The sequence below is a fragment of the Bos indicus genome, chromosome 9 (genome assembly GCF_029378745.1).
Source record: "Bos indicus isolate NIAB-ARS_2022 breed Sahiwal x Tharparkar chromosome 9, NIAB-ARS_B.indTharparkar_mat_pri_1.0, whole genome shotgun sequence".
NCBI lineage: Eukaryota > Metazoa > Chordata > Mammalia > Artiodactyla > Bovidae > Bos > Bos indicus.
Genome location: NC_091768.1, coordinates 88,882,899 through 88,898,919, shown reverse-complemented (window position 1 = coordinate 88,898,919; position 16,021 = coordinate 88,882,899). Strand labels below are relative to the sequence as shown.

Below are 16,021 nucleotides of genomic sequence, written 5' to 3'. Positions count from 1 at the left end.
GCAGGAGGCGGAGGCGGGCGGGGGGAGGGGAGGCGGCTGGTGGGGGGGGGGGGGGGGGGGCGGAGGGGGCTCTTGCCGCCACAGCTCTCTCGCCGCCTCTCCCCCCCGGCGGGAGCCGCTCTCAGCCTCTTTGCACTAGTCGCTCCGCTCTCTCGGTCATGTGACCTTAACGTAACCGGACAGGAAAAGCCCCGCCGCCGCCGCGCCGGAGACACCGACCGCGGCGGCAGCAGCAGCAGCAGCGAGAGGCAGAGGCGGCGGCGGCGGCGGGGAGCACGGCCAAGGCTGCCCAGCGGTGCCTCCTCCACACCGCCCTCCCTCCCCGCCGCAGCAGCACCGGCGACAGGTAAGCGCGCACCGCCGCCGCCTCCCGGGGCCGGTGCCCACGTGCCGCCCCCACAGCCCAGGCTCCGGGAAGGCGGAGGGCGGGGGCCACCGGAGCGCGCAAACGGTTCCGGCAGCGGCGGTGGCAACAAAGAAGACGAATGACCCCCAGCCCCCAGTCCCGGGGCTTCGGGTGAAGGCAGGCGGAGGGCCCGGGCCACACGGGGACCCGGTTCTGGGAAGCGAGGGCGAGGGGGCACCCCGCGGGGAGCGGGGGCGGCGGCGCCTGGCGCCGGGGCTCTGGCCGCCTGACAAAACCATCCCCCGGAGCCAGGCGGCGGCGAGTCGGCGGCGGCTCCATCCGGGGCTTTGCGGGAGGGGGAGGGGACGGAAGCCGAGAGGGCGGGCGGCGGAGCGGAGGAGGGAGGGAGGGAGGAAGGGGAGGGGGGCGATTCGCGTTCCGTTCCCCGTCGCCGGTCCCTCCCTTCCCACCGCCACCGCGAAGCGCGTCCCGAACGGCGGCGGCCGGTGAGCGTCCCGCGCTGGAGCCCAGAGAGGCGGGCCCGTCAGGTGCGTAATCCTTCCGACGCCTCGCCGCCGCCTCCTGCTGCCGCCGCTGCCGCTGCTTCTTCAGCGGCAAGGCCGCGAGCTGCGGAAGTGGGTTTGGGGGAGGGGAGCGGGGAGGGAGGGGGAGGGGAGGGATCCGGTCGGACCGGAGCAGGCCCGGCCTCTCTGGCGCTTCTCCCAGCTGCAGCGGCTCCTACAGCTGCTGCCGCTACTGCTGCGGCTCCGCCTCCCCGCTCGCGGGCGGGGGCGCGCACGCGCGCTTCCGGCCTCCTCGGGTCTCGCGCTGTCTCCCGCTCTCGCGCGCGCTCTTCCCCTCGCCCTGTCTGGCCACCTCCCCGCCCCCGGAGCCGAGCTGTTGCGCCGGCCGGGGCGTTGCGCACGGCGTAGGCGTCGGCATTGTGTTAAACTCCGCGGGACTTGGGCGAGCGCGCGCGCGCACGCGGGACTGAGGGTGGCGGAGAGCGTGAGGCGCGGCCCGAGTGCGTCGCTCCTCCTCTCCCCTCCCCTCTCCTCTATCTCCCTCGGGGCTGGGGGCGGGGCCTGAGTGCCCGGCGCCGCGGCCCCGCCGGGCCCTCCTCCGGTCCGGGCGGTCCCGCCCCGGCCCGGCCCCCGCCTTTTGAGGCGGGGCGGAGCGAGGCTGACTGGGCGGCCGTTGGGCCGCTCTCGGGCGGGCGGGGAATGCGGGCCTCCTTGGGCACTGCCCGGGGCCGCCCGCTGCGGCCTCTGCAGCCGGTGTGGGCTCGCTGAGCGGCGGCCTCGAGCTTCAGCTCCACGGGAGATCTGCGCCACGGATAAGCCGAGACTCGCCCAGGGCTGCGCTGTGGTTTCTTGGCTGCTTGGCCTTGGGCCGTGAGACCCGCCTCTGAGCCGCGCTCCCCGCAGATGGGGCCCTCACACCCGAATAGAGCTCCGCGGAGGGGAGGTTGGGGCTCGGAGGCTGCTTGCAGGGGCCAGAGTCGTTTTCTCTGTGTGGCGAAACCCCCAAACCATGAATTTTTAAACAAGGCTGCATAGACTGTTAATGGCCGAAAATGCTTTAAGAAGCAACGTTGTTGTCACTTTTAGCTGGTAATGAATTAAGAGGGCAATGAAGGCAAGGGCAGCAGAGCAGGCAAGAAAGTGATTGGGTGGAGTGAAAATGCAGTTACTGCTACGCCATTTACTGCACGGACTTCATCTGCTGAACTCCTAATTATGCCCTAGGGAAATAACCCAGGCCCGTTGCTCCCCCCGCTGTCTGCAGTGTTCTTTAGCTCTTCATCTTACAGCCCACTTAGAGTGTGACTCTCAAAAGTCTGTTCGTTTTCATAGGTTATTGTTTTAGTAAAATAAAGCATTAAAAGATCGGTGCCCCGGGGCTCAAGCAGAACTCTAAGGTGCTCTGGATTTCCTTAAATGGGCTGCCCAGTCCTCTCTAGGACGGATCATCTGTTTTGACCCTAATGGGTCACTGAAGTAGGGTGTAAATACCAACATCATTTTTAGTCTGAGGGGCTTGACATTTTAATAGAAAATCAGAATTAAATTTTAAACCCTCATTTCTCTGATTTATTACAAACCAAAATTAATTGTTAAAGTACATTTTTATTTTGCATTCCAAGTAATCTTGTGTGTCTAGGGCGTTTTCAAACTGCTGAAAGTAATTTTAAAGATGCTTGTGACTAATACTACATTCCTTTAAACTGGGCGTTTCTCACTTAATTTGTGGTTTGTAGAAGTTTATTTTCTAGCCAAAGAATTGACCTGTTACTGAAACCACCGCAAGATCTCAAAGTACAAGAAGTGGTATACCAGTAGTATTAGTGTCACAAGCGGTCAACAGTGGAGTCCTGGTAGAAGGTGGCAGACAAACCACCGCTAGAGCTTTGCTGCACAGACCAGCTGCCTGCTTGCCCATTTTAAAACTTTTCTTCAAAAAGAGTGTAAATATATTGTGCTCCCCAAACTCTTCTACTGGAATCCTCCAGCAGCACAGAATAAACACTAGATGTATTACGTCACAGAATAAATCTGCCACCATGACCATTTCTTTTTTCTCTGATGATTAATAGGAACTTTGCACTATCTTCCAAAACCTGCACTTTTGTAATGTAAAAATTTTATTAAATAATATAAAATCGTATTTACCCAAGGAAGATATGTTACCCTGTATACATGGCCCTGTATAGGGAGATGCGCTTTCCCTGTCTTTGGAATCATGCACCTAGAAGCAGGGCATGAAGGAAACAGCTAAGGCTGGCGTACAGCCTTTGCTTGGGGTCAGCTTTGTTGATGCTGGAGACTCTCCTGCCGTTTCTTAACCTGTGTCTTGCTGCTTCACCCCTGGACCTACTTGCCTTTCTTTTGAGTAACTTTGAGCCTTTGAACAAGTAGTGCATCGCCACGCCCTCAACAGTTAGGGAGGAACTGCTGGTCAGCTGGAGGCTTTACCATGAGCTTCAAAATACACCTGACAAAGGGGCATTTGTTCCTTTTCCTACTTCTGTATAATCTTTGGGTCATAAAGCATGGCCCTGAAAATCAAAAAGAGAATTGCAAATTGTTTTTTCCTTGAAGGAAAAAAAACTTTTAACATTCTAACCATTAAATCAACACTTACTAACAACCTTTTTAATGCTCAAGTAGGTTATAATTTTTATTACCAAATTCAAGATAAATAATTAAATATTACTTTGAATCCACAGTAATAAGAGTGAGTGTTTTACAGTGCTAATATGCCCTTAAGAGAGGAGTCAGTAGCCATAGAGAGAACACTTATGAGGAGTTGGCTGTCCAAGAAAGATGGTTAAGACCTTTTTCTTTTTGTTTTTTCTTCTTTTTTTTAATGCAAAGGCCAAATTTGAGACTTGCATTTTAGGCTCAAATGCATAATCTTCTGCTCACATGCATCAGGTTTGTTTGCATCATGTGATATTCACACATCAATAAAACTGTGCAGAAAGATAAGAATTTGTAAAGCACATTACTATATCTGGCTAAGTACTGATCAAACAAATTTTTTCCTTTACAAGACAACTTTCATGTACAGTTTCTTTAGTGTGCACTCCTGAGTTCTGCATGAAGCAAGGGTAAACATCAAAACTGTGTGAGAACAATATCAACGTATATACACGTTTTCCTACACACCACCTAGTCATTTAGATTCTCCAAGTCCCTAAAGTGATTCTGAACAGGGATTGTCTTAAATACGGTCTGCCATCCCCTGTGAATCCCCAGGATCTTTTTTCACGTTCCAAGAGGTCAAAGCTATTTTCATACTGGTACTAAGATGTTACTGGCCTTTTTCACTGTTGACAAAATGTGTCAACACTGGGGAAGTCTGCATAATTCAAATGAGCTGACATTTTCCAAATGACCAGTGGATGACATTGTCTTGAATGGGTAAAAGATTGATTCAAAGTGCAAGACACAACAATGAATTTTACCATAGTAGAGCAGGAAAATTTCATTCATTGATATACTTTAAGATCCCACAACTAACCTCTAAGAAACTACTGCTTGTCAAGTTTTGGTGTAATATCGAAGAATAATATCCACAATTACCTGAAAAGGCTATTAAATGCTTCTTTTTTATTTTCAACTGCGTATGTGTGTGAGACTCGATTTTCTTTAATACTCAACCAAAACAGACATAACAGAATAACTGGAGAAGCAGGGTAAATGCAGAATCCAATTGTCTTCTATCAGAGATTTGTAAAAATACAAAAAGATACCACTTGAAATTAAAAAAAAAAAGCCACTTCACTTTTTTTATTCTTTTGGAAAATATAATTATTTTTATTTTTTTATTTTTCACAAATATGTGTTATTTATATTAATGTGCAATGGGCTTATTATTGGTATGTCTGATTGAATTAATATTTTTAAATTTCTCAGTTTTAATTTCTAATATAAATATAAATACTTATTTTCCACATAAACAAAAGCTCTTTGATGTACTCAGTAATTATAAAGAGTATGAAGGTTCCTGATGCCAAAAATTTGAGAAACCTTGAAATAAAATAGTGAAGTAAATTATTCCATTAAGACTGATCTACAAATACATTTGGAGCTCCTTTCTGAGGAGGTATATATTCTGAGCTATCCCTATAGGTGATTCTATTTTCCTCAGATTTCCTCAGATTATATTTCCTAGTCATGATACAGCATATGAAAAAGAATGGCAATCTACTTTGGGATTACTAGAAGCAAATTAAATTAGGTTTTAAATTTTGCTGCATGGTCATATTAGGTTTCCTTAAAGTTGATTGTAGCATAATACCTTTAGAACTATCACTTTAACATCAACTCTTTATCAGCATAAATCTCTGACCTGCTTCTCCTTGATACCCAAACCATCCATGAACTGCCTCCTTCTGACCTTAACTTATACTCAAATTAAAAACTAATTTTAATGTTCACTTAAGCGAAATACAATTTTAAAGAAATATTTTACAAGTGCCTTGCTATTCAAAGTCAAAATAAGTGCCATTGGTTAGCGTATGTCCCCTCTTTTTGTAATTTCTATGGTGGATTAACTAAAGAACTCTTAAGAAATATATGCCAGTCTGTCACCACAACTAAATAAGATACATTTCCTAGCCTTGAAATACAGTTTTAAAATATATTAAAATTCAAACAGCTAGCCACATTCAAGTTTACTTTATAGGCCTTCAAATATTAATTATTAATAATACTAATTGAAAAAGCTATTTTTTTCCTCCTGGTAAGTGGTCTAAACTACTTGAAAGAATCAATCTTACTTGTGGATAGTGCTTTTCTGTTACTGATGTGTCCTGTGCATTGCAATATTCATTTATGCTTCACTTAAATAAAATCAAAGACTTCAGAGGACCCTTTCAGTGCCCTTGAAATGGGTAGTCTAAGTGATATTTAGTATCTTAGAAGGGCTATTATCTTTAAAAAGTGAATCATCAATTCCCCAAAGCTGTTTTGGTCTCCTGTTCTTATACCAAAAATGAAGGAGGAACTTGAGTTGTCAGAGTATAGTGTGATTATATTCATCCCATTCAGCTATTTATCCAAAAGATGAGTAACTTAAGGATCAGCCCACCATGTGTCTATGTGATGGCAGCTAAAAGTACTGGTCATCTAGGTAGTGTCCTATTTTCAGAGTGATTCAGTGATAAAAGCCGAAGCATTAAAGTGTTATTAATCTGTTTCAACATACTGTGTCTTACAGTCTCTGAATTTACTTAAGGAAAAAACCACTTGTACAAATATACATAATAGAGAAGACATTCTATGAAATCCCACTTTTAAGAATTGACTCTCTATCTCTAATTTTCTTTAGTTCCTCTACTCCCAATTCTGATATGGTAAAACAAATGATTTTTTATTTGTTTGTTTGTTTAAGTTCCATTTATAGTGTTGAATGGGTGGGGGCTTTATTATATAGGTCTTCAGTTTTACATCAGGTTGTTGGCCCTCTGTGACTGGGACTGATGGTGCTGTCACTCACTAAAGCCAGACATCCTGGAGTGAGAAGTCAAGTGGGCCTTAGAAAACATTACTACCAACAAAGCTAGTGAGGTATTTCAAATCCTAAAAGATAATATTGTTAAAGTGCTGCACTCAATGTGCCAGCCATTTTGGAAAACTCCAGCCACAGGTCTGGAAAAGATCAGTTTTCATTCCAATCCCAAAGAAGGGCAGTGCCAAAGAATGTTCAAACCACCATACAATTGCATTCATTTCACATGCTAGCAAGGTATTGCTCAAAATCCTTCAAGCTAGTCTTCAACAATATGTGAACCAAGAACTTCCAGATGTTCAAGCTGGATGTAGAAAAGGAAGAGGAACCAGAGATCAAATTGCCAACATCGGTTGGATCATAGAAAAAGGAATTTTTTAAAAGTCTGCTTCTTTGGTTACACTAAAGCCTTTGTGTGGATCACAAGAAACTATGGAAAATTCTTGAAGAGATGGGAATACCAGACCACCTTACCTGCCTCCTGAGAAATCTGTACACAGGTCAAGAAGCAACAGTTAGAACTGGACATGGAACAATGGACTTGTTCAGAGTTGGAAAAGGAGTATGCCACCCTGCTTATTTAACTTGTATGCAGAGTACATCATATGAAATGCCAGGCTGAATGACTCATAAGCTGGAATCGAGATTGCCAGGAGAAATATCAATAACCTCATATATGCAGGTGACCCCACTCTAATGACAGAAAGTAAAGAGGAACTAAAGAGCCTCTTGATGAAACTGAAAGAGGAGAGTGAAAAAGCTGACTTAAAACTCAACATTCAAAAAACTAAGATCATGATGTCCAGTCCCATCCCATCACTTTATGGCAAATAGATGGAGAAAAAGCGGAAATGGTGACAGATTTTATTTTCTTAGGCTCCAAATTCACTGCAAACAGTGACTACAGCCATGAAATTAAAAGACACTTGCAAAAAAAAAAAAAAAAGACACTTGCTCCTTGGAAGAAAAGCTATGACAAACCTAGACAGCATATTAAAAAGCGGAGACATCACTTTGCCGACAAAGGTATATAGTAAAGGCTATCATCTTCCCAGTAGTCATGTATGGTTGTGAGAGTTAGACCATAAAGAAGGCTGAGTACCGAAGAACTGATGCTTTCGAACTGTGGTGCTGGAGAAGACTCGAGAGTCCCTTGGACAGAAAGGAGATCAAACCAGTCAGTTCTAAACGAAATCAACCCTGAATATTCATTGGGAAGACTGATGCTGAAGCTCCCATATTTTGGCCACCTGATGCCAAAGTATTGGAGCTGACTCATTGGAAAAGACCCTGATCTGGGAAAGATTGAGGGCAGAAGGAGAAGGGGGTGGCAGAGGATGAGATGTTAGAAAGCATCACTGACTCACTGGACATGAGTTTGAGCAAACTCCAGGAGATGGTGAAGGATGGCGAAGCCTGGCGTGCTGCAGTTCCTGGGGTCACAGAGTCGGACATGACTTAATGACTGAACAACAATAGAGCAAGGTAGTATTGTGTAAAGAGTGTGAAATTTATTCCCAGAATACCAGGGTTCAGTGGACCCCTGTTAGGTTACAGTTTTAACGTCTTTGAATTATCATGTAGTGATTTAAGGATGTGACTTCTGGATTCAGACACACCTGGCTTCTCCAAAGACTTTGTGACATAAATCAAGATTTTGGAGCTCCGGGCCAATGGCAGTATATATAGAGAGACCATCAAGTTCTCTGTGTCCCGACTGGAGTGTCTCAAAGTATCTCATTCCCAACATGTCTGGATCTAACCTTGTGATCGTCTCCCACAAAACTGGGTTTCTGCCCGTGTGTCCTCCACTGGGGAGAATCACATGATGTACGCAGTTACACAAGTTAGAAATCTAGGGGTTGTCTAAGATACCTTGATTCCGCACCCCCGCCCCCACCCTCCTCCGTTTAATCCACCAATCAACCAGTTCTGTTGATTTTTTTAATCTTCTGTGTTTTAAATTCTGTCCATCTCCCTCTATCTTCATCACCACCATCCAATTTGTCATCTGTCATCTAGACAACTGGAAGACCTCTGCTCTCAACCACTTCTAACAGGTCTCCTCTTGCCCCCCACTCTGCCAACACCCCCCCCCAATTTGGTTAGCCCTCCAGCTGCAGCCAGAATGATATGTACATCATAGGCAACTGGTCATGTTACCCTGCTTCAAGTCCGCCTTGGCAGCTCCTCTTGCTCTTAAGATATGGTCCAGAATCCTTAACAAGACTAGAGTCTCCCACCTCACCTGCCTCGTTTCCTCTCTGGCTCTTTGCCCTTCAGTGACATTGACCCTTTTTCTCTGTTCCCCAGTTCCCATCTTGCTCCCTCCTATCTTAAGGCCTTTGTAAATGCTGACCCCTTGGCTTGGGATACTCCATCTTTGCCCGGTTAACTCTTCTCATTCTTTCAGTTCAGTTGCTCAGTCGTGTCCCAAGTCTTTGCGACCCCATGGATTGTAACACGCCAGGCCTCCGTGTCATAACCAACTCCCAGGGTCTACCCAAACTCATGTCCATTGATTCAGTGATGCCATCCAAGCATCTCATCCTCTGTCCACCCCTTCTCCTCCCGCCCTCAATCTTTCCCAGCATCAGGATGTTTTCAAGTGAGTCAGCGCTTCACATCAGGTAGCCAAAGTATTGGAGTTTGAGCTTCAACATCAGTCCTTCCAATGAACACTCAGGACTGTTTAGGTTGGTCATAACTTTCCTTCCAAGGAGTAAGCTTTTAATTTCATGGCTGCAGTCACCATCAGCAGTGATTTTGGAGCCCCCTCAAATTAAGTCTGACACTGTTTCCCCATCTATTTGCCATGAAGTGATGGGGCCGGTTGCCATGATCTTAGTTTCTGAATGTGGAGCTTTAAGCCAACTTTTCACTCTCCTCTTTCACTTTCATCAAGAGGCTCTTTAGTTCTTCACTTTCTGCCATAAGGATGGTGTCATCTGCATTTCTGAGGTTAGTGATATTTCTCCAAGCAATCCTGATTCCAGCTTGTGCTTCCTCCAGCCCAGCATTTCTGCATATAAGTTAAATAAGCAGGGTGACAATATACAGCCTTGACGTACTCCTTTTCCTATTTGGAACCAGTCTGTTGTTCCATGTCCAGTTCTAACTGTTGCTTCCTGACCTGCGTACAGATTTCTCAAGAGGCACGTCAGGTGGTCTGGTATTCCCATCTTTCAGAACTTCCACAGTTTACTGTGATCTACAGAGTCAAAGGCTTTGCCGTAGTCAGTAAAGCAGAAGTAGATGTTTTTATGGAATCCTCTTGCTTTTTCTATGATCCAGCAGATGTTGGTAATTTGATCTTTGGTTCCTCTGCTTTTTCTAAGACCAGCTAGAACATCTGGAAGTTCACGGTTTACATATTGTTGAAGCCTGGCTTAGAGAATTTTGAGCATTACTGTACTAGCATTTGAGATGAGTGCAATTATGCAGTAGTTTGAGCATTCTTTGGCGTTGCCTTTCTTTAGGATTGGAATGAAAACTGACCTTTTCCAGTCCTGTGGCCACTGCTGAGTTTTCCAAATTTGCTGGCATACTTAGTGAAGCACTTTCACAGCTTCATCTTTTCAGTTCAGTTCAGTTCAGTCGCTCAGTCGTGTCCAACTCTTTGCGACCCCATGAGTTGCAGCACACCAGGCCTCCCTGACCATCACCAACTCCCGGAGTTCACTCAGACTCATGTCCATAGAGTCAGTGATGCCGTCCAGCCATCTCATCCTCTGTCATCCCCTTCTCCTCCTGCCCCCAATCCCTCCCAGCATCAGAGTCTTTTCCAATGAGTCAACTCTTTGCATGAGGTGGCCAAAGTATTGGAGTTTCAGCTTCAGCATCATTCCCTCCAAAGAAATCCCAGGACTGATCTCCTTCAGAATGGACTGGTTGGATCTCCTTGCAGTCCAAGGGACTCTGAAGAGCCTTCTCCAACACCACAGTTCAAAAGCATCAATTCTTCAGTGCTCAGCTTTCTTCACAGTCCAACTCTCACATCCATACATGACCACTGGAAAAACCATAGCCTTGACTAGACGGACCTTTGTTGGCAAAGTAATGTTTCTGCTTTTCAATATGCTATCTAGGTTGGTCATAACCTTTCTTCCAAGGAGTAAGCATCTTTTAATTTCATGGCTGCAGTCACCATCTGCAGTGATAGGATTTGAAATAGCTCAACTGGAATTCCATCACCTCCACTAGCTTTGTTCATAGTGATGCTTCCTAAGGCCCACTTGACTTCACATTCTACGATGTCTGGCTCTAGGTGAGTGATAACACCATCGAGATTATCTGAGTCATTAAGATCTTTTATGTACAGTTCTTCTATGTATTCTTGCCACCTCTTCTTAGTATCTTTTGCTTCTGTTAGGTCCATACCATTTCTGTCCTTTATTGTGCCCATCTTGGCATGAAATATTTCCTTGGCATCTAATTTTCTTGAAGAGATCTCTAGTCTTTCCCATTCTGTTGTTTTCCTCTATTTCTTTGCACTGATCACTGAGGAAGGCTTTCTTATCTCTCCTTGCTGTTCTTTAGAACTCTGCATTCAAATGGGTATATCTTTCCTTTTCTCCTTTGCTTTTCACTTCCCTTCTTTTCACAGCTATTTGTAAGGCCTCCTCAGACAGCCATTTTGTTTTTTTGCATTTCTTTTTCTTGGGGATGGTCTTGATCCCTGTCTCCTGTACAATGTCATGAACCTCTGTCCATAGTTCATCAGGCACTATGTCTATCAGATATAGTCCCTTAAATCTATTTCTCACTTCCACTGTATAATCATAAGGAATTTGATTTAGGTCATACCTGAATGGTCTTGACTAGACGGACCTTTGCTGGCAAAGTAATGTCTCTGCTTTTGAATATGCTATCTAGGTTGGTTATAACTTTCCTTCCAAGGAGTAAGTGTCTTTTAATTTCATGGCTACAGTCACCATCAGCAGTGATTTTGGAGCCCAAAAAAATAAAGTCTCACACTGTTTGCACTGTTTCCCCATCTGTTTCCCATGAAGTGATGGGACCGGATGCCATGATCTTCGTTTTCTGAATGTTGAGCTTTAAGCCAACTTTATCACTCTCCTCTTTCACTTTCATCAAGAGGCTTTTTATTTCCTCTTCATTTTCTGCCAATTAATAAAAATAATCATTTATAATTACTTGTTCTATTCCAAGCCTTCTTAGTACTTTACATGTATTACTCCCCCCCCCCTTTTTTTTTTTTGGACAACCATGAGACTTATTTACAGATTCCATGAGGCAAGTCTAGACAAGGCTATGGTTTTTCCAGTGGTCATGTATGGATGTGAGAGTTGGACCATAAAGAAAGCTGAGTGCCAAAGAATTGGTGCTTTTGAACTGTGGTGTTGGAGAAGACTCTTGAGAGTCCCTTGGACTGCAAGGAGATCTGACCAGTCCACTCTAAAGGAGATCAGTCCTGGGTATTCATTGGAAGGAATGATGCTGAAGCTGAAACTCCAATGCTTTGGCCACATCATGCAAAGAGTTGACTCATTGGAACAGACTCTGATGCTGGGGATTGGGGGCTGGAGGAGAAGGGGACAACAGAGGATGAGATGGCTGGATGGCATCACCGACTCTATGGACATGGGTTTGGGTGAACTCTGGGAGTTGGTGATGGACAGGGAGGCCTGGTGTGCTGCAATTCATGGGATCACAAAGAGTCGGACACGACTGAGTGACTGAACTGAATGGTCTCATGGTTTTCCCTACTTTCTTCAATTTAAGTCTGAATTTGGCAATAAGGAGTTTATGATCTGAGCCATAGTCAGCTCCCAGTCTTGTTTTTGCTGACTGTATAGAGCTTCTCCATCTTTGGCTGCAAAGAATGTAATCAGTCTATCTTCGGTATTGACCATCTTGTGATGTCCATGTGTAGAGTCTTCTCTTGAGTTGTTGAAAGAGAGTATTTGTTCTTTATGGTCCAAATCTCACATCTGTACATGACTAGTCTAGCAGAAAAATGATAGCCTTGACTATATCTCTTTTTTGGCAAAGTGATGTCTCTGCTTTTTAATTCACTAGGTTTAATACATCTAGGTCTGTCATACCTTTTCTTCCAAGGAGCAAGTGTCTTTTAATTTCATGGCTGCAGTCACTGTCCACATGCTTTGATTGTTAATCATTATAATTAGCAATGAAACAAATAGTAAGAAGACAGTATACCGTGGTATTGATCAGGATTAAATTATGTGTGTAAAGGGTTATTATAAACTATAAAGCACTGTTAAGAACATAATTACTAGCACGAAGAAACGAGGTGACATTTTAAAATTGAAAATTTCTTCCAAAATACAGCACACTTTAAATTGATGAGAATTTGAGGTTAATCTAGGAAAAATAGAAATTGAACTTTTACCCCAATCACCCAACTAGTCAGGGGCCAATCTGTGATTAGAACTCAGCACTCTTCTCTCTAAACATATAGTCATTCATTTAATGAATACTGAACACCAGAGAGTATGCTTAGGCACATGAGATAAAACAATAAATGGTAAGACTCAATGCCAACTTTCCAAAAGCATCAGGCAGGTTCATGGGTCCTCTGGAGGCAAAAAGACCCTCCAGTCTTGAAGGTCAGGGGAATTTTGCAGAGGACAAGTAGAGGTAGGGGAAGGGACAGGTCGTCAGCAGTGGGTCCCTCTGCAAGGGGCACATTCCAAGGCCCAGTTCAAACTGGTCCCATCTCCTGACCGTGAGAGTAGAAATCAGGTTGCTGAGCTGCTCAGCTTTGAGAGCGAGGCCTGTGAGCAGTGAGGGTTATGTACTGTTAGTAGCCCAAGAATGGCCTGGGCATTGAGGATCTTCTGGGCAAAGAAAACTGCAGCTCATCTCCCAGTTCATCCAATTCCCCACGTGAGTAAAATACATCATTTTATCTCCTTTGTCATCAACACACTCAAATGAAACTGGATTTGTGATAATGCTTGGACTTTTAGAACAAATGGGATACTTGATGATCACTTGGTAAAGACTACTATACGGACAGTCTTGAATCCAGAAAACAATTATACATAGCTTAGTGTCATAAAGTAACATTTTATGTTGTAATTTTTTTGCGTATGTTCCATATGTTGAATACAGTGCCACTGTCCTGCCTCTAGAAGTATATTCTGTCATTATGTCCATCTTTTTATGTAGAAAAGCCCTCCATCCCTAATAGGTATATGAATATTTGATATATTTTCTTGCAAAATAAAGAGGGAGCACACTCTGTCAGACCCCCCGTTTCAGGATTGGTTGGTTGGTTTTTAGTAGGTCTGGGCAGCCCAGAAGTCTGGAAACCAGTAGTTGAGATTAGCACTAGAGCATGGTGTGCAGAGTGAGCAGTGGTGGGGTCATCTGGGGTCATGCAAGCCATGCTGAGGAGTGTGGCTTTCATCCTGCAAGCCATGGGGAGACTCAAGAGGATTTTCAGCAGGATAGTAACATCAGATTTGCCCTGGGAGAGACAGTTCTAGCTAACCTGTTCTGTTTGGATAAATGGGAGAGGCTGGAGCTGGAAACAGGGAGATGAGCAGGGAGGTAGAGCTAAGGCATGGGGTGGGATGAAGAGTTTTAATTGGTGGCATGTGGGTGTCTGACCGACATGGGTTCCTGCCTTGGTCAAGGGGTGGATGATGGCGCCATGCGCTGAGCTGTGGATACAGATGGAGTGGGTTTGTGTCGATGGCTTTTATTGTCCTTTGGGGATTTGAGCTGATTTGCCTAGTCTGAATTTAGGGCTCAGCCCTAAATTGGCTGTGCGGGACAGCCAAGTGGGAGTGGATTGAATCACCACGGAGAGTCTGCAGAGAAGCAAGCTGTGGACCAAAGGCAGAGGAGCATCTGCAGAAGAGGAACCTTGATGGGGGTTAAAATAGAATAAATAGCCAGAGGTGAGAGGAAAACCAGAGTGTGTTGTCCTGGAAGCAGGGCCTGAATATTTATGGAGCAGGAGGGAAGGATATTAAATGCCGCAGAGAGGTCGAATAAGCTACTCTTGCATCGGGCTGGGGAAGAGGCCCTCAGTGACCTTGGTGGGCAACACAGGGCAGCAGGAGTGATGCGGTTGGGTGAGCAGTCGATGGTGGGAAGAGCAGATGTCCATTTCCACAAAGGGAGGGTAGTTTGGAGCAGAGCCAGCCCATGAAGACGCTCAGTCCTCAGCCTATGTGGCATTGTGCAAGTAAAGCCTCACGGAAACGATTATGAAGGGGACCGCTGGGGCTAGAGCAGTACTCTCAGCTGGGCGGGGATGGAGGAGGGGCCCAGTACCCCATCCTACCCCCTTTTCTCACGCTCATTCATACACGAAAGAGTCGGGGTGGGGAGAAAGACATTTTTGGTCTCTAAGATTTTAAAAAATTGATGCATATGGGTTTTTCCCCCAATGTGAATTGGGGGAAAACATATGACACATTTTCTTTGTTTTTCCTCTTCTCAGAGACTCTAGACACGTGTTCTTCCTTCTGTATTTGAAAAACACTTTCAGTTCTTTTTTTATTCTAGATGGTCCTAAATTGAGATCCTAAAATAACTAGTAGACCCTCTTTAAAAAGAAACATTTTGCAGTTTTATCATAGTTTTATTATCATCTGAATAAGATACTTATGTTCATCTATTGATGGAATGAGGTGGGGAGCCATACGTTTTGCTAAATTGAAGAGATGATATATATTCGTTAATGTAATAACCCCAAACCTCAAAATCATCCTGTAAAATATTGATAAATTTGGTGAAAATTTTATATGTCAAAAATTCTCTAAAACAGAATCAAAAGAAAGTAAGAAAAATGTTACCATCAATATCCATGACAGAGGGCTCATTTCTTTATATAGAGTTTTGTAGTTCGATAAGGAAAAAATAAAATAACCTGATAGACAATGGGCAAAACTTATGAAGAGAAATAAGAGGAAGTAAAAATATACTTCAATTCATCAAATTCATGGAAAGTAAAAAGTGGTATTGGCAAAGAGTCTTTAAAAAGTGTTAATACCCAGTGTTGGCTAGAATGTGGGGAAATGGGTAGAGTTGGGAGTGGATGAATGCTAGTGTGTATCCTTAATATTTGAATCTCTTACAGCAATGTTTACACTTTAAAATAGCCATTAAAAATCTCCAATTAATTTTAAACTAACATACTTGTATGTAGTATGTTCCAACAAATCAAATGAATTCCAGTTTAAGTCCCAATTCTTGTATTTATGGATTCTGTAATCTTAGGCAAGCTACCTAACCTCTCTAAGCCTGTTTCCTCTTTTGTAAAATGTGGGTACCGTCTCTGTACTGAAGTGTTAGTTGCTCAGTCGTGTCTGACTCTTAAATGACCACATGGACTATAGCCCACCAGAGTCCTCTGCCCATGGAATTCTCCAGGCAAGAATACTGGAGTGGGTAAGCCATTCCCTTCTCCAGAGGATCTTCCCTACCCAGGGATTGAACCCAGGTCTCCTGGATTGCAGACAGATTCTTTATTGTCTGAGTTACCAGTGGGTAGCAGGACCTCACATAGCTCGTTAGTGTGAAAATAAATGAATGGCATGAAGAGAATGGTTAATGGTGAACATTCCATAAACAATAACCTCTTATTGCCATCAAAAGATAAACAGTAATTCCTTACTATACTTGTCAATGAAAGTGACACCCAAAGCTGTCTGA

At 44.5% G+C, this 16,021-nt stretch overlaps 1 protein-coding gene across 4 annotated transcripts in view; it reads left to right on the top strand.

Annotated features, from left to right (window-relative positions):
- Positions 1-207: 207 nt before the first annotated feature.
- ZBTB2 (zinc finger and BTB domain containing 2) overlaps positions 208-16,021 on the top strand; it is a 28,704-nt gene continuing 12,890 nt past the window's right edge. Inside the window, exon 1 of one of the 4 annotated variants that reach the window (XM_070796379.1) lies at positions 208-346. The gene's annotated coding sequence lies outside the window, so the exon portion shown is untranslated. Of the gene's footprint in view, positions 347-763; positions 895-16,021 lie in introns of those variants that run through there. The other 3 variants (XM_070796381.1, XM_070796380.1, XM_070796382.1) reach the window with 3 other exon arrangements.